The sequence below is a fragment of the Achroia grisella genome, unplaced genomic scaffold (genome assembly GCF_030625045.1).
Source record: "Achroia grisella isolate CSIRO2021 unplaced genomic scaffold, CSIRO_AGI_Agris_v1 utg474, whole genome shotgun sequence".
NCBI lineage: Eukaryota > Metazoa > Arthropoda > Insecta > Lepidoptera > Pyralidae > Achroia > Achroia grisella.
Genome location: NW_026712878.1, coordinates 2,866,411 through 2,881,497, shown reverse-complemented (window position 1 = coordinate 2,881,497; position 15,087 = coordinate 2,866,411). Strand labels below are relative to the sequence as shown.

The window sequence follows — 15,087 nt, the reverse complement described above, 5'->3', positions numbered from 1 at the left end:
CTCGACCTACGCCACTACTTTCTTCAATAGCGAGGCGCTCGGCTAGTTGCTAGACCGGTTTGGCAGTGGGCTCAGGTCAGGAATGACAGCGCATGGCTAGCTATGAGGGATCGCTAAATATGCGTTTCACTTTAAACAAGTTGTTAAGTGCAGTGGCAATTTGTTTGCAAGCAATAATAATATTATTACTTGATTCAATTTAGAAAGGCGCCTTTCTTAATGATTCTTTCTAATTGAAAGCATACATGATCTTAAACTTATAGAACGAACAAAAGTTCGCTTAGGTAGTTTTAATATACTAAATGTTGTGAGTTTGTTACAATTACTATCATTATTGTATTGCCTTGATCTATCTATCTACCTATATGAAAATAAGAAATTCGTAGTATCGGTGACGGAGAAAGAATTAGGTCACTTATCTCGGTCAATCATTGACGAAGTACCAGACAGATTTAGTAATGCGGTAAAGGTTATTTCCGATACGTTGGAACATTTAAATAGTGACTAAAATCCAACGAACCACAAAGCATGTGACATTTGATATGTAGGTACGTGATAATTATATAATGTATTATTTAGTGGAGTGGGAACTTGCTACTGTTTATGAATATTGCAGTATATAAAACGATTTTTGTATGGTCATATGTTATTGCCTAATAAATATACTATTTGAATAAACTTAGTAATGAGTAAAGGCATCTATCTAGTTTTTTTTCATATTACAATCTTGCCAATGAGTCATTAATCTAGTGAAAAATACTCTTAATAATAGGTGCCATTGTTCTTGTCTAAAGCATTTAAAGAATTCTTAGAACTATTTAGATGTTGATTCTTTTCGGCGTATTTTGACAGAGTTAAATGCGAGGAGGGGCATTAGACGATATACGAAACAAACCGTGTTATGATTTCTGTACTTCCTTGTCATTTTGGTAACACAAGTAATATTCTAATATCTACTTAGATAAATGTGAAACACAGATTTATACAAATAAAAACAGTGTAATTAATCGTTGTTCATGTACATGAAAGTTGTATGAGAAAACCTTTTATTATTTAAAGATTTTGTAAGACTAATAGAACCCAAAACTATTTGTTAAAAGTTTTATCTGTTTATGTGCTTCTATCTCAGAGGTTTTCACTAGTATAATGTTTTCTTCACTTCAAATATTGTTTTTTTTTTCGAATTCGTTTAACGTAGAAAAATGTTATACAGCTACGAAGTCGCGGGCTCAGCGAGTGAAGTAATATATTCTTATGGCGACATACTCGGACCCGGCTAGCAATGACTGTTTAAAATGTTAATCAATTCAGTAATATATCCTCTTACCTTGAACCCGTTTGTATAATATTTATTCAAAAATGTACACTGAGAGCAACAGGAAAAACGTTCCTTAGGTTCCGGTTTGAATGATTTCATATTGGTTTAGTTGGCTGTTGTGTACTTAATATGGTTGAGGAAAATTAATGCGTAACGGAACGCCGGTCTTGTAATGTCAAAGTTATATACAAAAGGTGTAGTCTGAACATTGGAGGTAATTGTTGAATTATAGAGCTGCGAATCGTATAAGGTAGTTTTTCAGTCACGGTTATTTCAATGGCCTCTATGCTGATGGAAACTTTCCACGTTGCTTCCTTATAAATTACAAAAATGTTATATTAATACATTTTATAACACTTCTTCCGCTGTCTTAAATAGGAGAAGAAATCTAATAAATCCAGTTATAATAAAAATGGTGAAACAGACGCAATTATAAAAAATACCTTTACAGATCAATTATTCCGTAGTCGTCATTCCATCATAATTTAATTATTAGCCTATTAAATTCTTAATACATTCTACATTGGAAAAATACTTAATATTTTTCGATGAAATTGGAAACTAGTTTATGGATTTACCACAACCATGGAAGATTACGGCACCGAATGGATGATATTTACGCGCACTAGAAATGTTTCCATGAGTCAGTGCACTGGAATGCGTTCCGTGGGTGTCAGAAGGTGCAACGAGACACCAATTCCAACCGCAGAATCTTGGAGACAATAATTAACAATCGATATGTAAACCAAGTCGATTGTAAAAAGTCTACCAGTAGTGATAGATATACGAAACAAGCACGATATATTTGAATCTTTATGTTTGTTAATTGCGTCGGAGAAAATTGTATGCTTATAATTAGTAATATTAAAACGTCCGCCTCTATTCCACTTTGCAAAGCCTAAAAGGTGCATATTGTGTGTGAATTAATTAATAAACTATAATTGTGTAACGCAACGTAAATAAATAACGTTGTTAAATGCTGTCGTAAGTTAATATTATTATAATAATTTTGCTATTGCATTGTACACTTTTATACTTCAATGTAATAATATTGTAATCATAAATACTTAAGCGTAATAGACCGTCTGGACGCTAAGCAATTTCTTCCCGACAACTTTAGTACATTTCTGGTTTATTCCATGTAAGTATAACCAATGCTTTATAGTAATGTTTTTTTTTTCATTGATGATGGAACGGGTAATGGATGACAAGTGACCGATGAATGGATAAGAATGAAATCTGGTAGCCTAATGGAATGATCTACGAGGTTGTTGCCCTAACGGGATATATTGCTAGTAATTGGAGCAACAGTATCAATACCTATTACTATGACCATTACCAATCAATCTTCCGTTCCCCAATCTTATCTAGTCTAGATGTACGGACAACATTAAATATGTTGTAGGAAGTTTATGGATGTGACTCAATACCTTTCAATGGGGAAGATATCGAATGATCGTATGATCAAAAGTGCACAGTTAATGACTAAAATGATAACCATAGCTGTTAATAATAAGTAGGTAATTAAATTATATAATTTCATCTATTGACCTCGTAAGACCTCGTAAGATCTTATGTCCTTACATTCTACAAGATGTTGGAGGAAACTCGCAAGTCATAAAATGTGTCATTTGTTTACTAAATTATTCAAGAGTCTATTCAAAAAATTGTCCATCGCGGTCGTCTCTGTGAAGTTGTGTAAACACACAAATCCGTTAATTATAATTATAGAGGAGGTTTCAATTGTATATGCAGTAATAAGCAATTAAAATCTCTTTAAGGAGATAGACAGTACAGCCCTGTAGTCTCGACTTGCGGATCGCTTTTAATTATTATTTATGATCATTTGTTACATTATGTTGTGGTATTGTTCTCTTTGTGATTAAGCCCATCGACTGCTCAAATGAGGTGGTTATAAATTAGTATAAATGTGTAGCGTTAATGGTTTTGGCAATAAATGTATATTATTATTATTATTATATATTCAACAAAAGTTTTACTGTATTTCTCTGATAATGTAATTGTTTTATAGAGCAGTATGTAGTGACCGATCTGTTAATGATCATTTTTTTTGTCTTTATAAATTAGACGTTAATGGTTTTTTATGTATATTCAACAAAAGTTTCTTTATATATGTATATCATTGTATATGTTTTGATTTATAAATTGATATTTGATACAGTGGCAGTTTTTATCAAGAGTTTTCACTGTACGATGTATAATGTATATATTATATTATACATCTTATACATAAAATATTATATTATTCTAATACATTTAATATTTAAGAGTTAGTTGACTGTACATTACTTTGCGGGTGAAATGAATAAGTTACATTGAATACTTTGAATGCCTTTCAATTATGTTTATTTGCACGGACGTATGCAGTGCGAGACAAATTTAGGCGATTACGCGCACCAAAGTTGCTTGTCACTCCCATCTAAAAATATTGCGCTTGGCACTGAATGAAACGGCGTTAACTCTTTGAACTATGGCCAAGTTACATTTTATAATAGTGCTCTTATCGGTATGCTATACATATATGAGGTATAATGATAACATTCCGATAGGTTCGACCTGACGACGGAGTTTTTTTATGAATGAATATGAAACTGTTTACCCGCCTGTGCTAATGGTATACTCTAGTGCAGTATTAGTGAAGGATCATAGGGGTAAGCATCAAGTCAGATTAGGTAGCTCATCAAGGCGAATTTACGAGATATAAACCACGATGGTTTCAAGAGCGGCCTACGTGGAAAGCAATCTGACATGATATATTGCTAAAGATGGGGCCAATATTTAATTGACGACCTCGGTGGTCTAGCGGTCTAGCACACCGATGGACGCGGATTCCCGCACGGCACAAATATTTGTATTCATGAGTATGATTGTTTGTATCGATCTGGGTATTTTCTATAACCATATAATATATTATATGGTCATAGAAAATACATATATACCAATATTGTATGTATTTACTAAAAAAATATATCTATGTACTTGTATCAATTATCTAGTACCCGTAACACAAGCTTTAGATAGCTTAACTTGGGACTAGATGGCGGTGTGTGAATTGTCCTGAAATTATTATTATTAATATTATTTATTACTAACAATTCCTTGGTGACAGATAAAAGTCTTAAAAAAAAAATTATTATAATATATCTTTAATTCACAATATCATTGTAACGATCGCACTATCACAGTTCATGTTAGTCTCAAAGAATCCCACTGCCATACTCTTCAAATCGGAACTGAATATGCAAAGAAACTGCTGTCGGCAGAAATAATGACTGATTCTCGCGCAGAAGACTTCGTCCTTATAAAATGTCGTAGTTTCGGCGTCGTGGTATACTGAATATTGTAATTGGAGAATTAATTTTGTTTTCATCATGTTTTCCATGAATCTACATTTAATTGCTTTTATGTAGACTAACAGTAATTATAGGTCACGTGGCTCCTTTATCTATCATCCTCTAACTATATAATTTGATTCGTTTGATGTTGTTTGTGATAATCGTTAATAAACTAACTGACATTTTATGTAACTAAAGGATAAAATGCTCACGATTGCAATAACCAAAGGAGTAAGTAGTCAGTCATTGTGATAAACTTTGTTTAGCATATCGAGCTTGGCAACTTACCTAGAGAGCTTACCGCGTCAATTATGCTCGTTAGTTTACTTATAGAACTTCTTAATTTAATTTTGGAAATATAATTAGTTCTACTTTTTTTTTTCTAAAAGAAAGGAGGTTTCAATATTTGCAAAATTTGTTCAGAGCGTTTAGAATTGGCTAGTAGTAGTAGCAATGTTAAACTACATAAGTTTGTAGCTACTGAATTGCTTCTTATAACTTACAATTTACATCGCAGTATAAATAAAGTCGAATAATAAGAACCTTCGCTCTTGTTAAGTGGGTAGATAACAATCATTTTGTTTACCAAATTAAGATGGTATTTCTTTAAAACTAAATACTTGAAGTGTACAAGTACATTGATATGACCCAGTGTTCCTTTTTGGTATGTCGCCTGCTAGCCGCCGCTTGGCGAGGGCGTCGCTGTAGGTAGACGAACGAAATGGACAATGCGCATAAAAAATCAATAAAAGCCGGGCCCGGCCTTCGTGGAGGTCGAATGACGCTTCGTATCACCACCGGCCGACTGCGCTATATATACGACAAGAAAAGACTGTAAATATAAAGTATATATTTAATTTGAACAAATGGGGAATATTTTTTTAGACGAACCTTAATCTATAAGGAAAGGATATTTACGCCTACTTTTATCATGTTCATCTGGGCAGGTTTCGGTGTAGGGTTTTCTTGCGAGTTATTCTTTTGTACTGATACCATTCTCGATGTGTAAGTTTTTGGCAGTATAACAATTATGATACTTCTCGTTGAAGAAATAATAGTATGACACGATTTCTATAAACCAATCAGAAATGACATAATCAGTGTTGAAGGTGATTCTAAATACTTATTCCAAACTTGTAAATACTCTTTGCAACCTTTAATTTCAGAGATATGATACATTTGATATTTGGTTATTCAAAGTTTATAATTAATTAAATAGGATTATGATAAAGAGGATCTAATGTAAATATATGAAGTTTACAGTAATTTTATGTTATACATTAATATAATATGGAAAGTTCGCCTACATATTTTATCTGTTTTGGAAAAAGAAGCTTCAAAATTTGATTATAAATTTCAAGTCCAAAACCAAGCAAAACATGCCAAGTTCATATAAAACTGTAACGGATGTCACTCCGGTTACTTAATTAGTGTATTTGCAATATTATCATCATATATGGATGATTATTTAGAATCTGGTAATCCTGTTTGTGATCCGGTTTTAATATACCAAATTTATATTCGTCTTTTTATAACGCAATTGGCTTACTATATTTAGTGGTTTTAAAATCTCATTAAAGTTAAACGACTGCCAGTAGAATATAAATAGTTAATAGAATACTATCATAAAATAAATTTAACAATGACCACTTAGCGATCCATTCTTTTTTAATGGATTAACTATTCTATCATAGCATAATACGGTCACTATTACTATTAACAAATAACAACACATCGTTGTCTCATCGCTGATAAGGTAAGGATCTCGTCATAAGAGAAAGATTTTATAACTTTTTACCACACTGACGACACAGATAGGCATAAGGTTTTTGTTCTTATTTTTTTACTCTTGTTGCACCCGTGTACATTTAGATAAAGAGCAATGGCGGTGAGATAATGACGTATTTTATTAAGTCCTGCACGACATACAAGTTTTGATAATATCGTCCTGAAATAGTACAGTCCAGTGGGTGAGGACACTACATTTCGGAACTTGATAAATGACATTTGTCACTAGCAAGCGTGGGTGATTGAAAGTACTTGGGAAATACTTGATTAAATTTACTCCGTAATAAAGTAATATCAATAATACTCTCATCAAATTGCTAGTGAAAAGGCTATAATCGAAGTTAATTATTCTGACAACAGTGGGTTGTTGGCCAATATAATTTTCCTAATGAATATTTTAGATCGTCAGATCTGTGTATGAAAGTCTTTTCTACGTAGGTGATAGAACTGAGCAGATTGTTACATTTGTAATAAAAAATAAAGATAATGAATTTTCTACATTTTTATGGTAGAGTTTTTAGTATACGGACATTACATTCTACAATAATTTGTCTTAAATAAAACTCAATTTTCTCATGACTATATTTGACCTAGTCGTACGTTATCTAATAGAAAAAGGGGCAGTAGGACGCCTTGATTATTTATTTACAAATTATATAGGCTGCACGGAATATTAAAGACTAACGAACGGGATCTTCCCACGTTTTATTTTTGTGTTATCCAATTCCCTATTTTTATTATTACGAGAAAATAATGAAGGCGTCGAATTTAAAATACCTGTTTGATGTAATATGGACTCTAAATTAAATATGTTTAAGATTATAAATAGCACGGTATTTACTACTTTTGTATTTATATTTACTTTTTGTCCTGTAAAGGAGGTTCGCACCCAGAATGGTAAAATATATATTTCGTGTGAACTAATATTGTACTTGTGAAAATACAGAATCGTTGTTTTTTATTATTAGTTATTGTATATTCATTTATGTTTTTATTTGTTACAGGTTGTGTGGTTACTCGGAACGTAAACTTGGACTGCAAAGTAAGATTTATTTTAATCAAAATATTTTTAAACTGAAGTTATCAGGATTAGAAGTCGATATTTATTATATTTATAAATAAATTGTTGGCGTTTGATTACTTTTTACAGATGTACCTACTTATTCCACTGTTTGTGAATTTATTATACGGGGTAAAAACGTCATTATGCGTTTATAAATATAAAAAGTTGTCTTTGAAACTAGATTTATTAAGAATTACCTCAACTGCGATTAGATATTAAATTGAAGACGGGTCGCGCGTGAGGGTAACATGCTTTTGATCTCGCCATCGTTCTATATTTAGCTTGTATTTGCCACATTAATGTTTATTTTCCAATAAAAGTATATCAAAGCCAATATTTTTATATCATACATTCATTATCAAATTTTTAAACTTACAATATTTGTAAAGAATATCTTACGAAATGGAATTTGTATTGTCTCTCAGTATAGAAAAAAGAAATGTTCATTTAAACTAGTTTGCGAGCATTTCTCTGGAATTTGAGATATTTTGTTCACGTGGCAATGTACTTACCCACGCCACGCGGTTGTTCACGCGGGTTCATGGCGGCGCAAGTGCGCAACGTCATGGCACGCCATAAGCCGGTGACAATCGGTGACACATGGCACTAATATCGCTTGTCGTAACGATTCGTCTTTGTCTGATGAGTTATGATACTCTAAGTCTCGACAGTCCGCTAGATGAACGCTAACCGCGCTACAAATCATCGACGCTAACTCACTCCGCAAGAACTCGTCTTGCTTTCCCCCCCTTCGCCGCCCTCGTTCACCCGGCGCTTTCTTCCCAAACACCCACCCCCAAAAGGACACATTCACCGCTGTACTCTAAGCGATTTTCACACGAATGCCTTAATGACGTAAACACCACAATCGTTCGCGTCGACCACGTTAAAATTACATCGGGCCGTTTGAGCGCGGAACACACGATCATTAAACGTATATCTGTTAATAATAATTGCGATTGTCTGGTTGTACGTGCGCAGCGAGTTATGGCGCAGTTGCCGGGCGGCTCGGCATCCCTCCCCGCCTACCCGTGACCCCTCGGATCTGTGGCAAGAGGCGCATCTTGAGATGAAATGACATGTAGTTTCGTTTTGTGACTGCTGAATGGATGCCCAGTCCTGAGAATGTATGCGTACATCGTTCAATTTATATATCGTATTACATACACTACATATGAATAATTTTCCACGCATGGTCATCACTTCAATGTGACATTCACAATAAAATTTTAATCTTATCTAGTGTGAAGCACTGTACTGAGGCAATTTATTCATATATCTATGTAAGTTGCTACGTAATTTTGTGCAGAAATTAAAATGAATATTCTTTGAATTTTACATATTATAAATCCAATGACACATTGCATAGTAGGTAAACATGTTAGGCAAGTTGATTTTCTATGTATCTTAAACGTTAGTTTCAAACAAGTTTATTATTCAACTCTTGTCGCAGGTATCTTTGAAGTTGCGGCGATATAATCTGTTTATACGCGCTTATCTCAATAACTAGAAAACCTATACGCTCAGCATAAACGAGAGTTCAGTTTGTAGTCAAGGTTAATTTTACAACTGTTGAATTGATACTGATAATTATCTTGTATCTCGTAGGAGGCATCTTCAAATATAGAGATGGAATATTTTAATTTAGAATGTTCTCTTATTTATAGATGAGTATTTATAATTTTTTAAATTTAATTGAAAGGAATATAATGTACTTATTCATATGAATGTTATAAATGTTAGTTTTTCAGAAATTTATGTTTTTTTTTCCTTTCATGACCAAACGACTGAACAATATTTATCAAATTTGTCGTGAAGGTAGATTGTATCACAAACACGAATGGCTCTTTTATAAAAAAATCTAGAAAAAGTCGCCCGTAGCAGCTAATGTTAGATAAAAGTAATTGGCATTCTTTTGTCATGAGAAATACCAAAACGTGAATATGCTGATAGTGAGAAATGAAGAAAAAAGTAACGCTGCCAGGTGGATAAAGTCGAGTTAGTAACAAATGCAGAATTCCAATTGTTGAACCGAAAGGATTATGGATTGTATTATCGGACAGTGATTTATGATTTCCAATCCCACTCAAGTTTCGGTTCATAAATCTTTCAGTTGCTCTTCCCCCGTAAAAAAATACGCCGCCATTTTAAAATAACAATAATATTAGCTTTATATAATCCCTCGGCTGAGATGTTCTGACCTTCTCTCGCCCCCATACGGGGTCGTGCACCCAAATGGATTATGGTTGCTCGAAAAGTGCGTTAAGCAAAACCTAAACTCGATACTCAATCCCAGAAAAGCCTCCATTTGGGTTTATTACATTAATTAATGATAACAATCGGCTCATATAGATAGTAAAGTTCTGTCATGTCTTAAAAATGTTTAATATGAGATCGAGATTGCTCATTTGAAAGGACATCGGCTGTGATCTCGACAAAAAACAGATGCAATTACGGGTTGCAACTAGTGTACCATACATTGCAATACAATCTTCCTCCGACGCCTGTTGTTTGATCACATTAATCGGCACCGACAGTAACGACAAGCGAGTCGCGTTGCAAGCGCGCGTTTATCTGAAATTTTGTTGCAATAAAGTTGGCTTAGTGAGTTATTCGTATTTCCAACATATGGTGCAGTTTTTCCGTTAGCTTGCACATTTTTACGATCACGATCGGCGGGCGACTCGAATGGCGGTAATTTAACACAGGCCGTGGCGGAGGCGCGCTCTCACGACGACCGGTCCCCTACGTGATCTCCGGCGACGTTTGCCGACTCGATAACTACTTACTCGAATAACGCTTATACTGCAGTATCTTGTGTACGTACTATGCGGTCATGTACTGCGACGTAGGGTTGCCAATTGTAATAAAACAAATTATTATGTTTTACATACTGAACTGGTAACCTATATTTTATCTTTATATCCTCTACTGTTGACTCAACGTCAACATTATTTGTCTTATCAGTTATGAATTTGGTATTCTTGTAATTGGTTTATTATTATTTGATAAATTTAATTTCAATATTTACTGTATTTAAAAATTTTTAATAATACTAATTTGATAGTATTTGTCCATACTCAGAGAATTATTTCACAAAATGAATTTGTAGGAATAATAATATTTATTTTTTTAGTTACGTAATATTCGGTAATCAATACTTTTTTGGTAGGGTAAGTTTTTGAAGCGTTTTAATTGGACCTCAAAGTAATCCTACTATATTATTTTTAATATTACCTAATTAAACTGACAGTTGTACATAACTGATGTGATGTACATATATTACATATTATGTGTACCGTGGTAAGAAAATAAGTAGATACTTGATTTGCCGTATTCTGGTTTTAAGTAAATCGATTGACATTAATCGAACGTATAATAAAGTCGATGAGTACTCGTATTGTTAGGAAAGATTTTCTTATTAATGTGCGTATTTTCCACAGACGTAACGTAATAAATGTCGTCAGTTTTACGACATAAGTAATATGAATGTAGTTACCGAGTAGTTATTAGTTGACATATTAAGCAATCAAGATAACTTTATATAACTTTTAAATAGAAATTGTTCAATTTCAGAACTTTATATTTATTGAATTACAATTAAATACAAATGTAGTATTATTTGACATTAATTGCAATTTATTCAATATAATATTCTCTCGAATGAAGTCAGTTGGAGTTAAGTCGAAGCAATTAAGTGTGTTATTGTTGTCTTATCCTGAGGAATTTGTCATCAATTTCTGGACTTTATGATAGCGCTTTAGTGGAGGACGAAAAACCACAAAATACTAATTTTTACACATCTAATTGTACAGTAGAAACTGTATAATAATTGTAATTTAGTGTATATTATAACATTGGAATATGTTGGACGAAGCATATGTTCAGTTTATTTATTTTAAATGCACGATAAATATTTGATATATCTGCCATGCGTCAGTCGATACAGCTGTATTTGACTCTTGCGGATGGAGGGCGAATGTTTTATGCATAGAAATAGAAAGGAGGCCGACGTGTCTGACAGAACCAGAAGGCGGTAATGCCTTAAAGGATACTTTACTGTATGTCATATTTGATGTAATATGTATCCCTCTGTCAATATTTGTACATGCGGAATAGTGGGCTAGGTTTTTGTATTATGTAGATAAGTCATAAAGTCAAGAGTATGTAATCTGAATCTGGCGTGCATGCATGAGATGACTTATGAAGAAAGAAACAACAATTGTGTCTAAAGACAGCACCTACCCCGGTAGGCATCAAAAGATAGGAAATTTATTCTTTCTATGTTTACATGCAAAGTAAATCAACTACATGGTTTAATAGCATAAATTGTTTAATCGAACAATGACAATTTTTGGATGCTATAGTATATAGGACTCATTCTCTCTACTTCCTATTTCAATTCCTCGATAAAATCACTTATTAGTTTAAATTCCATCATATCTGAGCCTACTCTCCTTTTATCATTTTACACAGTCCATCTATATTTTCGGTCGTCCTCTCTTTTTACAACCATTGACTTTGATATTAAAAACGTTTAAGTCGTGCCCCTCATTTAACTGCGGATGCAATGTTGTCTTTACAATTTTGTAACAAAACTCTTATTTCCATCATAATAATGTCATCACTATCTTTATGTACTAATATTACCATATTCGATCATTCTAAATACACGTGCTACAGCTTCTTTTTCGCTCGTCATAAATTATGCAAATACAATATTAAAATTACAAATCGTATAACGTTTCCGTCGTCAAAGCAAAAGTTTTCGTTCCCAAACGTGTTCTGAATTGTTAATCCGCATTAAATATTTTATTATCACGCCTTTTCTGAAATACTACTTTACACGGCATTAGTTCTTATGTTTATATCTATGTAGGATATTGATATTGCAAGAATAGAAATATTCTAATGTGGTAATGTAATTTGAATTAGTAATTTTAGTGTACGAATTTTTACTGTTACTGATTTCATATAATATGGATTTTTTTTTGTAATTATACATTGTCTTACACTGGATTTATGTTATTTTTTCTCTGAAAATATATCATCTTTACGTGTATGTTTACTGTTGAGAAAACCCAGTAGTAACTAAAATTTCTTATGGTTTTATTATATTAATCGACACAATGGACAAGTAATTCTATATAATGTGCTCAGTTTCGCAGATCCTGTATGTAGAACGTCGCAGATAGGAGAGGGAGGGTCGCGCCCTTACGCCTCGATTCACTGGGTGTCGTGTTACCCGAGCGAGTCCTGTAGGGAGATGTGACAAACAGGAAAACGTTTCGTTTCACCACTGTCCTTCGTTCGCTCTCTAAGCGTTTGCCCTCAGGGGCGACATCAAAAGTGAATATTATCTTGATGTCCTTTATAAATTACATAGAACGAAACGTACTTATGTATATATAGTCTGTGGTTTGTCTTACGTATAGCCTAATTACTATACTATTTCTTATTCAATGTTAATGTTGTCGTTAGGAATTGTAGAATACGTATGCAGTGTTTAACCTATTGATAGCAGTGCCCTCGACAAAGATGTTGATATTTTCTTTTTATTTTTTATTATTATATTATGCTATATATGAGGCAAGTTACGAAAGTGACTAAACTTAGTATTTTTTTTATCTATACCGTAAGTATCTATCACTAGATAGGTAGAGGAAGAAATTGGTAATCTGGTTTTATTTTGAGCTCACAAGTTCCTATATACATGCTGTTATTTATTGTGGAAACATGTAGGTATATGAACAAAATATAAACTAATGGTGTTATCAGTAAATATTAATAACATCGATTACAATATTGTGAATTTACTTCATATACGTATACTTATAGAAATGTGTTATATGTATAGATAAATTTATGGACGAATACCGCGAATTGGAAATCGACAATATTTACGACGTGTCCACCGGTCTGGAAACTGAAATGCTTGTAATAATGGAATGAAAATACAAGTGAAGAAATCGAAATTAGCTTTGTACAATGTATGTTGTTTCAACGTCTTTGGATGTTCAGAATGTGATAATATGTAATAATTTTTATCGATCTCGTACTCACTGAACCTTTAATGCATAATTGTCCTATACGACTAATTTGATACCCGCATTGAAATCGCCAGTAAAATTTATTCAAAGCACACAGTAACACAACACAGTACAAGTGAAATGTGTTACCTGTTACTTAAAATTTCAATTATTATTTACAAATGTTGTTATGTAGCGTTTGTGAAAATCAGGACAACTAAGTTTTTTTTTAAATCAATTAATGAACCCAATTAGGTTTAAAAATCTTTATAAAATTGTTATCGGAATTTACAAATATTGGAAAGAAAATCAATCAAGAACAATACCAAATGTCCTTGCCTCAGTGTCTTTAATAAAGGCATTTAAAACCGATGCGGGCAGTAAAACAAGTAATTTATAATATACTTTAAACTTTCAGACAATAGTTGAGGTATAAAACAACAAAAGTATACCTACGGTGCCAGCAAAGTTACAGTTGCGAACTGTGTAATAACTAAGCGAATCAATTAAAAAGTACCCAGGCGCAAAGTTTGGTCGCTCCAGTCTCGCGATTTACGCGTGGTTGTAAATAACGAGGATGTTTCACAAATAGTTTGCTTTTACTTTTTGCACGTTGTTATTTTGTTGCCAGTTTGTTTTCTGTGGCTTCCGGCTCGTGTTGAATTATCTTTTTAAATTATTTCAGATTTAGTCAAGTAAAATTGTCAGATTATTTATTATAGCTAAAAATAAGTGAGAATTGCATTGCACAAAACACAGCAACTTTTGGCAAATCACAAGAGAGCGCCGTGAGGATTGTCTTTAACAGTCAAAAGTCCATCATTCGGAGAAGCATTTCGATGTTGTCTGCTCACTTGATCGTTCACTTGTGATGCATTATAATTGTCAATTAATTTTAGCACGTCATTTACTGTATTAGGCCTCTGGTACAAAATATTACACATATAATTAAAATAGACACGAATTCATTAGTTTTGTCGGTCTTATTTACATATATAAATAAATACGCTATATTTCAGTTCGAGTTATTTATTTCATTGTATGTAATTATATGTATGTGACTTTTTAATGCTTCATTTTCATATTTAGACAAAAGCTGTTTTGAAACCAAAATGTAGTTCATTCTACAAACATTGCAGTTACTGTAGATACAGATGAAAAGGATATTTTGAACTGAAACTGTAATATTCTTTCTTTAGAAAATATCTTAAAGTATCTTGCAGTGAAAAATTAATGTTAATTACTAATCAAGAAGTAATGTATTCCTAATGTGATTTCGTCGATTGACAAACTAATTGTCTATCATTTAAAGAAGACAGATAAAAAATACATCGACTCCAAACTATAATGTGCCACTTTGGTTGTGATTTTGATACATGGTAAAAGTAAATTCGAGAAAGTAAACTAAAAAGTAGATCAATTAGATCAAAACGTTTACCATTGTAAAAGCTACCTATAGGCCGGTTCTTTTTTTAAGTGTTGCGTTTCACATTGCATTGGGTTCAGTACGACAGTGATAGTGATGTTGATTTT

At 32.8% G+C, this 15,087-nt stretch overlaps 1 protein-coding gene across 1 annotated transcript in view; it reads left to right on the top strand.

The window, feature by feature from the left end:
- Positions 1-15,087, top strand: part of LOC131845554 (C-terminal-binding protein) — a 105,257-nt gene that overhangs the window by 30,386 nt on the left and 59,784 nt on the right. Inside the window, exon 2 of the mRNA XM_059194627.1 lies at positions 7,467-7,504. The gene's annotated coding sequence lies outside the window, so the exon portion shown is untranslated. The remainder of the gene's footprint in view (positions 1-7,466; positions 7,505-15,087) is intronic.